The sequence below is a fragment of the Camelus dromedarius genome, chromosome 31 (genome assembly GCF_036321535.1).
Source record: "Camelus dromedarius isolate mCamDro1 chromosome 31, mCamDro1.pat, whole genome shotgun sequence".
Classification (NCBI taxonomy): Eukaryota; Metazoa; Chordata; class Mammalia; order Artiodactyla; family Camelidae; genus Camelus; species Camelus dromedarius.
The window spans coordinates 9140653-9154209 of NC_087466.1; the positions used below are offsets into that span (position 1 = coordinate 9140653).

A 13557-nucleotide genomic window follows, 5' to 3' on the forward strand; every position below is an offset into this window, starting at 1 on the left:
CAGTTTCTAAAGAGAGACAAAACAAGCATTTTACCGGAGTCCAATGTCAGTGGATTCAGGCTTAAGACTGGACACAAGATGCTCATTCAAGAGTCATTAGGAATATCACAGGTGAAAAGTACTGTGCCAGAGGCGAGTAATTAACAGTCCCTGCTCTCAAACTGAACATCTCTTGGAAGTGTCAAACATGTAAACAACAACAAATTGTGAATTTTTAAAAAGGCTATGAGAATTTGAGAAAGTAAATCAGAGAGCTAGAAGCTGAGTGGCATGAAATGTACAGACAGCAGAAAAAGACAAAGAATCCCAAATACCTAACCAGCCTCACAAAGAGGCTGGCAGAAAAATTTAATCAAAAGACGACAAACTACCAAAGTCCTTTAAACTCAGTAATTACAAAGAAAACAATCACAAACGAAGATAAACATCTACAAAAAAAGACGTTCACTGGAGGATTATTTAACAAGAGAAAACCTCAAAACCCAAACATCCAGTAACAAGGGAAGAGCCGTGGGATGAAATATCACACCCACTAAAATGATGCTAATGAAAAAAAATTTCATGACTTGAGAAAATGATATAAAGCTTTTTAAAATCATAGTTATACCTACATTATCTCAAGCATGTTAACAGGTATACAAATTTTTTAAAGATCAAAAATAAATCAAAATGTTAAAGCTATTTCTCAGAGGTAGTGATTCTGTTTCATTTTTACACTGTTCTGTATTTTCCAAAAATTTATACAAGCAGTGTTGCTACATTTTAAATTGGTAGAAAAGTTAGGTAAGTCACTGTATTCTAGGATTCCTCTTTAAAACCATTAATAACTCTTTCCATCTTTTCCGGTAGAGAATCTCCCTCCCCTAAATTCCACAGAACGCACTAATATAAATAGGATAATATTTGTAAACTGCCTGCTAACAGTACCTGGCAGATAGAAAGTAATTACACAAGGTTCATTTTACTCAGTATTTCTAAATCTCTTTATCTAGTCAAAATAACTAGTGTGTTTTAGAGCTGGTCTATTTTTCATGGCACCTTGACAAAAGAACCATGTTTTTTGTTCTTCTCTTCTGAATTCCAACATCTCTTAAGAGATGACTGCTATCTCCCTCTGAGATTCTTCTTTCAAAGGAAGAGCACGAGGAAGAAGTTCTGTCAAATATTAAGTTCTTCAAAGGGAAGACAGGAAATTACTGAAGGGGGTGAAATTTTAAAATATAGTAAATTCTCAAGACACACCTACAAAAGGATACTCCTTAACATATTGTATTAAAGAGTCTTTCACAAGTCAACACTTGATGGGATTGATCTAACACTAAGAGTATATACTGATCTAGATGAAGAAATGGAGAAATCACATACCAGACTCCTATGAGGGACAGGGCTATATGCAATTCTTTGGAGAAAAAAAATCTTCATATATTCTTATGAGCTGCTTGGGGTGTGTGTGTGGAGTAGTGGTGGTGGTGGTGTGATAGCAAAGGACATCCCAGGGGAAACTCAAGAAACCAAAGATGGCAACCAACTGTTCTATGTAATAAAGAAGTGAAAAATTTGAACTTGCAGAGTGGAGGAAGACGTGTGGGAGAAATTGAGGACCATGAGTGGACTTAAGAGGACTGTCTTCCGTAAACAAGTTTTTAATCAAGTCCACATTGCTCACTTTTGCTTTTGTAAAAATGGATTCTTTTATCCAAAGTACTACTGAATACTGCATCTAAGTTGTACACAGACAAGACTGCACACAGACACAAGAACTGAATGACAGGGGATGTATCTGGCTTATGCATATACACAAACTTACTCCATATATGCATTCATTTTTAGTTTAGTCAAACTTATAAAAGTAAACAGTTTGCAGATACAAATCCATAAGGCTTTAAAAAAAATAGCAGTCTTTTTAGTCCCCTTACCACACTTTCCATTCAGAGGCAATGAGAAACAGGGGCCTCTCATTTTAGTACCTATTTTTACAATATTACTTGCAGTGCTCCTACTTGCTTTAAGTTTTTGTTGAAACATTTGAGATATATATATATATATATATATATATATATATATATATATATATATCATTCTTTCCCCTCACCCCCAACACAAACGCTTCCCAAAGTACTTTTTATGTAGAGTATATAAAGAAACTACAATTTAATAATCAACAGCCTAATGAAAATTGAACAAAATATCTGAGCAGACACTATATGCTATTGGACACCAAGATGTCCATCAATGGGCAAATGGATAAACAGACTGTGGTATATTCATGCAATGATACACTGATAAGCAATAACAAGAATTGATCTATTAAATTTATGCAGCATAAACTTCAAATAATTATGCTGAATGAAAGCTGGACAAAAAGAGAACTCATAACTTATGATTCTATGTACCTAAAACTCTAGGAAGTTCAAATTACTTTATAATGACAGGAAGCAGATTAGTGGTTGCTTGAGGGAAGGAGATGGGAGAGAAGGGAGGGAAGAGGATTACAGAAAGGCACAAGGAAATTTTTAGGGAGATGGCTGTGTTCATGAACGTGATTATGGTGAGTTTCACTGCAGCATACATACATCAAAACTCAAGTTTTTCACTTTAAATACGTGCAGTGTATTATATGTCAATTATGCTTTAATAAGGCTGTAACAATTTTTTTTAATTATGAGAGAAAAAAATAGGACACAAATAAGCTGAAGAGGATTCTAGACTCACAAGTAGGGCTTTCTGACTAGAGTCCACTGTCAGGTGATCAGACTGGGACACTCTCTTTGGACATCCCCTCCGGCAAACAGTGTCAGAATCTTTAGGTCCTTTCCCTTGAGCTGGTCAGAGTCCTCAGAGGAGACACTTCAACTCTGGCCAGCATCCTGAAAGTGAGGTGAGGGAAGGCAGCTGGGGGTCTGAACATAAACACTGTAAACTCACACTCACTCTCATTTTCATATACTGTGGCAGAGAGCAGAGTCAAATGCCAGCAAAATGCCACTTCTTTAACTGGAAGTCTTAAACACATTTATTGAAAAGCTGAATTATCTTCCTGAATGAAACAGCGTATCACCAATGAAACATGAAAAGATAAACTAGTTAGTTAAAAGGCAAAATTAGAAGGGAAGCCTAAATAATAAATTAAATGGTTGATAATTTGGGGTGAGGTGTGGGGAGAAGGCAACCCACTATGGACATACATATTGTCTTAGAAGTCAAAACTTCCAAGAAAGAAAATTAATAAAACTCCCTGATTCTATATTTTGTACTTTTGGGGGAGGTAACAAAGAAACCAAGGGATTTACCCAAGGTCACATGGCTTTTTAGTGGCAAAATTTATATCTGGAGAGGTCTCAAGACAACATCAGAGTAAAAACCAAAATCTGAAGTTTTAGGTCTAGTCACACACAGGAATACCATCAAGATATACAGGCTCTGAGAAAGGCAGGCATTCCTAGCAAAAGGCACGAAGCAGCGAGAGGGTGCAGAGGCAAAAGAGAATCAGGTAAGTCCCAGTGTTCAATAACATATATAAAAATATTGGAGTTCAAGCTTAAAGGCAGATGAATTTAAACTTTACCCTAAATCCACTCTGCATGCGGAGAAGGGTTGATTGGTTGATGGATGTTTGTTTTTCTGATACCTGACATTCAGAGTCTGATGCTGGAGATCTCCTTTTCCTGGACTTTGCCATCCACTCTTTCCCATCTCACTGACTGACCTTCCTTGTTTTCAGCCGTCTATCTGCCTTTTAACTCAGTAGTTGTCCACCATAGTATTAGTTGTCAAGAGTAGCCAAAGAAAAGGACGTGAAGTTTGTGACTCACTTTTTAAACAAACAAACAGCAGTTAAAGCATCACTCACTTGATTTGGGGCATAAACAGAGAAAAAGACAGAATTATAGCAAAGGAACTGAAAATGTTTCATAACTCCAGGTATAAGCAAGGGAGCATGGACTATATGCCAGTGTCACCCATGTGTGTCCCAAGAAGAAAAGATCATCCTCTAACCCATCTCATTTTTGCTGGATCCAATGATTTCTGCCTTCACAGATTTTTTTTCTTTTCACTACCAAAACCATTCTACACTTCTCTTTTGATCAACATTTAAGTCCTTCTATAATATCTTAGCAACAATTAGGTCTATAAAATATAACAGGGTTGGGAGACTACTCAAGAGCGATGCACCTGTGCGCTTTCGGCTGTGCTGATCACTGGGGAGTAATCTCTGGAGGGCAACTTCTTTTGAGCATACTGATATGTAACAGTTTGCATCCTAAATCTACAGGAAGCATTAATTGCTCAAATGTCTGAAATTATGACTCCATGAGCATTTCAACAGAAATGATACAAGTACAGGCTTTCCTTTCTTGACCTAAGTAAAGCAGTTAGAGGAATAACCACATTGCTATGCTTTAAACTTTCACGAAAACCATACACCTAAACCCATTCCTGATGCCTACCATGATCCTGTTGGTCATAAGCCAACTGTTCACGCTCATCTCATGGAAAAGAACTCTCAGAAAAATCAGAACCTGCAGCAAACAGACATTTAAAAACCTGGCTCCAACCGTTTTCCTGTTGATAAACAGTAACTACAAGGGTATCATATTTTAAATTTTAGATCAGAATATACGCTTTAAATTATGGCATTTTACATTATACACAGTATGATAATGAATCTTATGATAATGATAAGATACGTAACACACGTATCTTGAGAACATCAATCCTGATGAAAAGAAAAGATGTCACAAGCTAGAGGAAAAGTGAAACTTGTCATTTTAAGATAAAAATTATAGCTACTATAATGACTAATTACAAGAAAATGTTTACATATTTAACTGTTTATCGTCCCCTCCTCAAATTAGTTTTCCCTTAGTATTGAAAAAGAAGGCATTCCTTGACCCAATTTAATCCTGGGCCTGGTTAGAAAAAAACTTAAAACAGGAGATGTGGGTTCTTTTACAAATGGTTCCCACTTTTACGTTATCTGTCCTTTTTCCTGCTACTTAAAAAACTAAAAATAAATTCCATAAAACTAGATTTTTAACTACAGCTCATCTTTTCCTTCCCACAGGACTACTTAGTAAAATCCTCTGCACTCAATAAAGAAATATGGTTATACATGGTTTGTATAAACCACACATAAATATGGTTTTGTGTCAGACTGATAACGACACCCATCTCCTCTTCTGGGCACACACTGGTCCATGTTCCCAGCCTCCTGTGCAGCTAAATGTGGCCATCAGAAAAGGAGTGATATGACCACATCCAGGCCTGCCCTATTAAAAACTCCCAGGGGAGAAATCCCATGCTCTTCCACTGCAGACATGGAAACCATGTATTAATGATGATGGAGCCACAAAATGGAAGAAACCTGGGTCTCAGCATCTCCACCTGGAAGAGCATCTCAGGAACACCATTTTGGACTCACATGCGTGAGGATTAGAAGTGTATTATGAAGTGGGAAGTAAGTGGGTTCTGTTTGCTTGTCCAAAGTTCTTTCAAAGTAACTTAAGTGGTTGATGTTTACCGTGTGTAGGATTTTTTTTTAGTTAAGGAAGTAAGTTTTTTGGTTCTAAGGTGCCATCTCTTAAAAATGCAGGAAAAGAAAAATAAACTAGAAAAAATGAAGAGCGCAATTAATCAAGATGTTACTGTTTACCAACTTTCTCTTTTAAGAATTCTGAGGTAGATAAATAAAGCCCTTCTCATATGAAAAAAAAAGTGTATCATGTAAGCTACTGAAAATGCAGGGCTTCTCCATTAACTCTCCTAGCACACAGCTTTATCAACATACTCCAGTTACTACTGCAGAAGGGCCAGACTGCTGTTTATCTTACCTTTTTCAAAGACTCCTTCTGCTTCCAGCACAGAGATGGTGAGGCTGGCTGACATCTTGACCAGCTCCACCTTCACAGTGACCTGTGAGGGGCTGTGTTCCAGAAGCTCCACCCCGATAGTCACATTTCTTCCAGGCCTGACGATCCCTGGGGCTGTCACCAGAAACTTGGGCCTAAAGGAGGGGAAAACAAAGTTTCTTAGCCACACATCTCTGTTCTTTCAAGATCCTCAGCTTTCATAGATAGTGGGACAGTCTCCCTGTACTGTGCCAACTGCAACCATTCCAATTACTGTTGCCCCACTGCTCCACTTAGCAACGGCACTGACACGCTATTATGACAGTAACACCCATAATCAATTTTTATCCAGCTTTATTGATGTAATTGACATACAGCACCATGTAAGTTTAAAGTGTACAGAGAAGGATATGACTTACATAATATCATGATTATCCTAAGTTTAACGAATATCCATAATCTCATTTAGATACAAAATCAAAGAAATAGAAAAAGTAGTTTTTCCTTATGATCAAAACTCTAAGGATTTACTCTTAACTTTTATATATGACATACAGCTGTGTTAGTTGTATTTATCATGCTGTACGTTCTCAAAATCAATTTTAATGTAGTAATTCACGCACCACTAGAGGATGGCCTGTGTTATAATTTCCGTTTTATAAACTACAAACAGCACAGGACAGCTTACCCTGGGACACGCAGAAGTTACTGCCAAATATTAAGCCTCTAAACTCCTTTACAGAAGATCTCATCCCAGTGTGACTTTTTTTTTCTTGGCTTAAACGCGCACACACATTTTGCCTGTTTCTTATTCAAATCTTCATGCTTTGGCATCTACTCAAGAAAACACCATTTAACCAACACCACTGATTAAAGTATACCATCTGAAATTCAACTATCCTTGGTGACTTTACCAGGCACGGAGCATAAGAACTGCTAAAACAGCACTTTCTCTGCCAGAGCTAGGGGTCAGGGCTCAAGAGCAAAAGCCTTTGCGCAGGTGGGGGGCCAGGGGGGGTGCAGGGGCTTTCTATTACTTGGGTGTCTCGCGAGTTACCTTCCTACAAAGTCTGTACCTGAACCCATGCTTCAGTCACCTCGGCCGCACCTTGCCAATGCCAAAGTCGGGATATCTCGTTTAGGGGGGGAAAAAGTCTTCCAAAGAAAAAGGCACATTATTCGGGAGGAAGAAGTTGAGAAAAATGCAGAGGCAACATGGACTAAAAGTGTAACAACCGTCTTTAGAAAGCAGTTATGGGCAGAGACCTTTCAGCAACCTCCTGGGTGGAGAAAGTAACTGTCCCATGGGACACCGAGATCAAGAGACAGACGATCAAACCTCCTGGCCAGGGTCTGGCTAGGGATCACCTCCTGTGCCCCCAACCCCATGTGCTCCTACCCGAGGGCGGCGGCCAGCTCTGAGCTCCATAAGCAGAAGAGGTGGGGCAGAGGTCACCATCCAGGGGCCCGGCATCTCGGCAGCCTGTGCCCAGGGACTGTGGGCTCCCGAGGAAATTTGCAGGCACTAAGGGACGTGGCCTCCAACCTCCTCTGAAATTTCCCCCAACTCTGGAGTTTAGCAATCTGCACTGGGCACGCCCCAGAGCCCAGCAGAGGGAAGGATCTAAATTGAGCTGGAATTTGGTAGCTCCATCCCTCCCAGCCCATCATAATGGTGCTCCTTGCTGCCCTGGCAAACATCTCAAACCCGGGGCAGGCCGAGTGTGGTCAGCCCAACCTGGCTCTGGCCCCAGCATCCCTGCTCCCTGAGGAGAACACACAGCGCCCTGGCCCACGGAGCTTCTGGGGCTGTTCACATTAACGCTCCACCAGCGGTGCCCAGTGTGTACAAACAGGCCCATCCTTGAGTGGAGAAATTCATAGCAGTTATGTGAGGTGGAAAAAAATCAGTCATTGTCCTCCAGACTATGAGTAAGAATTTTAGAGAAAAGGTGAGTGTGCGTACACGCTCACTCACACACACAGGTAGTTGTTTAATGTATATGAATAGGCACAAAAACCACTTTTTTCCTTGAAACAAAAGTAAGGTCTATATCCAAGAAAATGTGGTTTCTCAGCTTTAAAAAGAAAAGGGAGAAAAGAATTCTGGCACACGTGGAAGTCAGGTGTCGCCCCTTGGATCTCTGAGAAACAACTATGGGGGAAGACACTCCATACTCTGGGCTGTCTCTAAGCACATCTGCTACAGGAAGAATTCATCAGCACCGCAAGGCTTGGAGCAATTTGTATCAACCCTGTTAGGACCAGCGTGGCTCTCCTGTCCCCAGGAGGGCCAGTGGCCCAGGGTGCCTGGCAGTGGCTGGCCCCAGCTCCTGCAGTCTGGCTTGTGTGCAGCTCCTTTTCAGCTCCTTGGCACTGTCACCATCTTTAGATGACTCAGGTTCCACCAGGACTACACCATAAAAGCCGGGAACTGCCAAAAACTGTCAGAAACCAGGCACATTCAGTCCCTGACAATGTAACATTTCTAATTTTCATGGAGAAAAGGTTTAGAAGGTGACATTTTGATACGGGGCAAAATGCAAAAGGGAAAGAGGTCAGCAAAGAGTCGTCTCAGTGGCAGAGCTATGGACTAAATGGGGGGGAAGCAGCACCTAGACACGCTGTGGTTTTGGCGTCCAGGAACTGCCTTCCTTCCTTTCCTGTGCCACCCTTCCTCACCCTGCTGAGCAGCCTGCAGGGGTCCCTGTGTCCTCCTGTCTCCTGCACGCACCTATTTTAGTGGCCGCCTTCCTGTGTAGGCAGGGCTCGGGTAAAGTCAAAGAGCAGGAGTGGGGCACAGGACCTTGGTACAGACCCTGTCCCTGACACAGCTGTTACTGCTGGCCTGGCCTCCTCACCGCTGTTGTTCAAGGTCCAGCGTGGGCTGTGTCAGGGGCTAAATCAGCGCTTCTCAAGCTCTGTGTTGTGTGCATGAGAATCAGTGAAATGCAGATGCGGATCCAGCAGGTCTGGAGGAGGGTCTGAAGTTCTGCTTTGTTTCCGTGTACAGTGGGCCGCAGAGGGTCTAGAGGCAATTTGGGGGGCACTCTGATGAGAACAGAAGTTGGACTTGAAGTTTTACTTCATAAGATGGATTGGTAAATCCAGGCATATTCTAGACGAAGGCAAATGTAAGAGGGACTCCCAAAGATGGCTGATAATGCTGCATTCCAAAGAGACTTCTAGAAAGGTTTACAAAATCCTATTCATTTTATACAATTCAATCTAGGTAGATTTTAAATTGATGCAACCTCCTTGTTTATGCTTTCCTTGTCACAACACACATGGAAAACTTAACCACACAAAAGTTTAGCTATGTTTAGAATTTAGAATTTGCACAGAGACGACACTATGACCTGCCAGGAACAGAGAAGCTACTCAACAAAACTGGTTGAAAGGATTAATTAAAAAATGTTCTTCTCAGAGTTGGGGTTTTTTTTTAATTAATTAAGAAAAACTGAAATTTGTCTGAGAGCAACAATAAGAAATGGGGTTAAATAAGTTATGGTACACCTAAGTAAAAGAACACTGTGAAGTAATTAAAAAGTATGTTCTTGAATTAGGGCTATTTAATTATCTAGACATAAATATTCTTGATGTGCTTGCTCTTTGGAGGAGTCTTTTACAAAACAATTTAAATGTGATTCCATTTTTGTAAAAAAATAAAGTGTGCTTATGTGTATATATACATTATAGACAACATACATTGAAGAAAGGCTTGAAGGGTGCTCACCAAAATGTTATTGGTATCTGGATAATTACCTGGCTCTGCCAAGTTTTCCACAATGAATATACATACTTTAAGAAGAAAACAAACAAAAATGATAGGTTTAATGAGTAGTCTTTAAGGGAGCATCTTAGAAACTCTTTGGAATAAATTTCATGAATTTTGATACAAAAAGTATATATGTGTTCCTGCCAAGAAAACTGAATGGCCTTTGGCATAAGAACCCCATACTGTTCCCACGTCCTTTCTGACATGACTTTAGGGTGTGATTCAATGAGAAAAGCAGAACCACGAGGAGACAGATCCTGCGCAACTGTGGGAGCTGGTGGAGTAGCCACGGCCTCTGTGTCAGTGCGAAGCCTAAGTCACTCTAGACAGCCAGAGGAGAAAGCTGCCTGTGCACCAGAACACGGAGAGGTGAGGGTGAAGCAGAACCCATGCTTCTGTTACCACTTCCAATGCTGACATCATGGGACGTCACGCAGGAGAAGCTGACTGCACATGCACTGGGCCCGGGATTCAAAAGAGCTCCAGGAGGAGATCCTCTGAAGACTGGAGGAGCTATGGGCCCCGTTGCTGCCCTACGCCCACCAAGTCAGCTAGCACATCAGTGACAGTCTAGGCGAGTGGCCCACCTGCCTAGCATCCTGCACCGAGCTTCAGAGGGTGAAAGATATGGCTTCTGCTTCACTGCTGGCTTCTACAGTGGTTACACTTCCTTTTTTATCCAGTTTTTTCTTTTCCCTAGAGTTTTTAAATTTCCTTCCCTTCATTGCACACTTTTACATTATTATAGTCTTGATTTTCTCCCCCCATTTTCCATCACATTAATCTACTCTATTAAGATCCTTTTTTCCCCCTTGAGACCTTGCTGCTGGTGTTCTTCCTTTTGGAACTTCTCTCTTCACTACTCTCTGGGATTATAAGTTTTTCCTGAATCTTACATCTTCCTATTTTGTGGCTTATTTTATTGGTTTGTTAAATATGTTCTCTCTTAAAGTAACTTCCTGAAAAGAGTTCGTTGAAGGCAACATTTCTGAGCCATTCCATTTCTTACTTGATAATGTAGTTGGACACAGAATTATAACCCAATCCAAAAATGGGCAGAAAACCTAAACAAGCAATTCTCCACTGAAGACATGTAACTGGCCAACAGGCACATGAAAAAATGCTCAGTATCACTAATTATCGGAGAAATGCACATCAAAACTATACCTCACACCAGTCAGGATGGCCTTCATCAAAAAGTCCATGAGCAACAAATCCTAGAGAGGAGAAAAGGGAACCGTGCTATGCTGCTGGTGGGAATGTATTTTGATGCAGCCATTATGGAAAACAGTATGGAGAGTCCTCAAAAAACTAAAAATAGACTTAGCATATGCTCCAGCAATCCCACTCCTAGACATATATCCAGAGAGAACTCTAAGTCAAAAATATACGTGCACTCCAATGTTCACAGCAGCACTATTTACAATAGCCAAGACATAGAAACAACCTAATAATCCATCAACAGATGACTAGATGAAGAAATTGTGGTACATTTTTACAATGGAATACTACTCAGCCATAAAAATAAAATGCCATTTGTTGCAACATGGATGTACCTGGAGACTATTAAAGTAACCCAGAAAGAGAAAGAAAAATGCCTTATGAATATCACTCATATGTGGAATCTATAAAAAGAAAAAAAGAGTACACTAATGAACTCATCTACAAAACAGAAAGAGTAAAAAAAGACCTATGGTTACTGGGGGAAAAGGGGTGGGAAGGGATATATTTGGGAGTTTGAGATTTGCAAATGTTAGCCACTATATGTAAAAATAGATGTAAAAAATTCTGTATAGCACAGGGAACTATATTCAATACCTTGTAATAACATTTAACAAAGAAGAATATGAAAACAAATATATGTATGTATATGCGTAACTAAAACATTGTGCTGTACACCAGAAACTGACACATTGTAACTGCTATACTTCAATTTTAAAAAGTCAGAAATAACAGAAAAATAATAAAATGATCAGATTCAGTATTTTGAAATCTTCTGTAATTTTTTACTAGTGATTAGTGAATGAGTGTAATAGCATACTTTGCCTTGGATAGAATTCAGTTCCCCAAGGGTTGATTGATTGATTGACTGATTTTCTTTTGGAATTTCAACACTCCTCTATTAAGCCATGTGTATCACTGAAATATAATGGTCTATATAACTTTAAATCTGTTCCATGAACACAGCTTCAACAATCATTTGACATAATTTAGGTGCTATGCTAAAAGCAAATAATTTAACAATAGCTTTAACAAAACAAAACTAATTTTGTTCAACTCAAAAAAAAAGTGTAAGATTCTGGTCAGTTGTATTCTATTTTTTTGACGGGGTAAAAAATTATTGGATTCCCTGTCCTCTGAGCATCTGGAGTATCCCTGTTACAATCAAATAATACAAAATGTTATTGTTGGGGGAGGATATAGCTCAGGGGTAGAGTGAGCGCCTGCCTAGCATGCACGAGGTCTTGGGTCCAATCCCCAGTACCTCTGTTAAAAAACAAACAAACTTAGTTATATCCTCCCTCTAAGTATTATTGTTAAACAATTAATTACATAAGGAAAAAATGTTGACTTCATCATAACCAAGAGGACTACTAGCTTTGGTTACTATTAGATTCAACCATCATTCTTTACCAACTTTCCTGGGTAGCTACTAAAAGCCTGGCACTATTCTAGGCACTGGGGATACAATGAACAAATAAATAGTAGTTTTTAATATTCCAGGGACTTGCACTCTGCAATGGGAAACAGACAAACACACACACACAAAAAAAGATAAATGTGGTAAATGCTATGAAGGAGACAGAAAGGCTCTGCCACAGGTTAGTCTCTGAAAGTTAAATTATAAGATTCTAAAACCTAAAAGTAAAAAAATTCACGAAGAGTTACATCAAGATGACATGGATCCTACAACAGACCTTTGCTCATGCACAAGAAAGCTACAGACATTGTGAAAACAGATCGATCTTTCATTGTCAAAGCTACTGGATGGCATCACTTAGCAATAGAGTGGCCTCAAAAGATAATTAACCTCACAGCTCCAGAGTTCAAAAGCATGTAAATGCATTACCAAAAAAAAAAAAAAATCTAAGAGGCATCTAAGTAGATACAACAACTAAATGTAATGTGGTATACCTACATTACATTTGTAGGTGAAATAAGAAAAGATAAAAACTAAAGAAATCTGAATAAACTATAGGCCATATTATAGTTAGTAATGTATCAATATCAGTTTAAAGTACCATACTAACGTAAGATGGTAATAACAAGGGAACACGGTGAAGATACATGGGAACCCTCTGAATGATCTTAATTTTTCTGTAAATCTAAGACCGTTCTGAAAAAATCAAATCTTAAAAAAAAAAAAACCACTAAGATGGTTTCAGGAATTACAGTGGAAGCGGGGGAAGTTAGTAAAGACTTAAAGAAATGAAAAGCCATAAAACTATGCAATGTGAATTAGAACATAAATACTGAAGACATTCAAAGGAAACATGCAAATACTTAAGTAATCGTGTATTCATACTAAAATCTTCCTAGGACAGAGATTAATGGATTTTTCATGCACACTAAACAGCTCTGCATCACAACATAAGGCAGGCAGTAACATCCCTAGACGACACAACAAGCACTTCAAACCATACTTAACAATAATGACCAAAAGGCTGTATCTTATGTATGGCAATGTCTTGAAGTTGTCATAAAATATCTGAACAAGGATCCACTTTATAAATCTTACTAAGTTACTGAAAAAACAAGTTCATATTTACTTCTGGAAAAATAGGCAAAGAGGAGACTTGGTTAAAAGGCGGGGGGGAAAAATTATGTATGAATGGAGAAAAATGATTTCTCAGGTCTAACTGGAAGCGATTTTGCAACTACTATTAACCTACTTTTAAAGCCATATAAATTAGTTCAAGGTGGTAATAA

At 39.3% G+C, this 13557-nt stretch overlaps 1 long non-coding RNA gene across 1 annotated transcript in view; it reads right to left on the reverse strand.

The window, feature by feature from the left end:
* Positions 1–13557, reverse strand: part of LOC116150021 (uncharacterized) — a 91480-nt gene that overhangs the window by 56902 nt on the left and 21021 nt on the right. The window contains exon 2 of the long non-coding RNA XR_010378567.1: positions 5832–6004. This is a non-coding gene — a long non-coding RNA (uncharacterized LOC116150021). The remainder of the gene's footprint in view (positions 1–5831; positions 6005–13557) is intronic.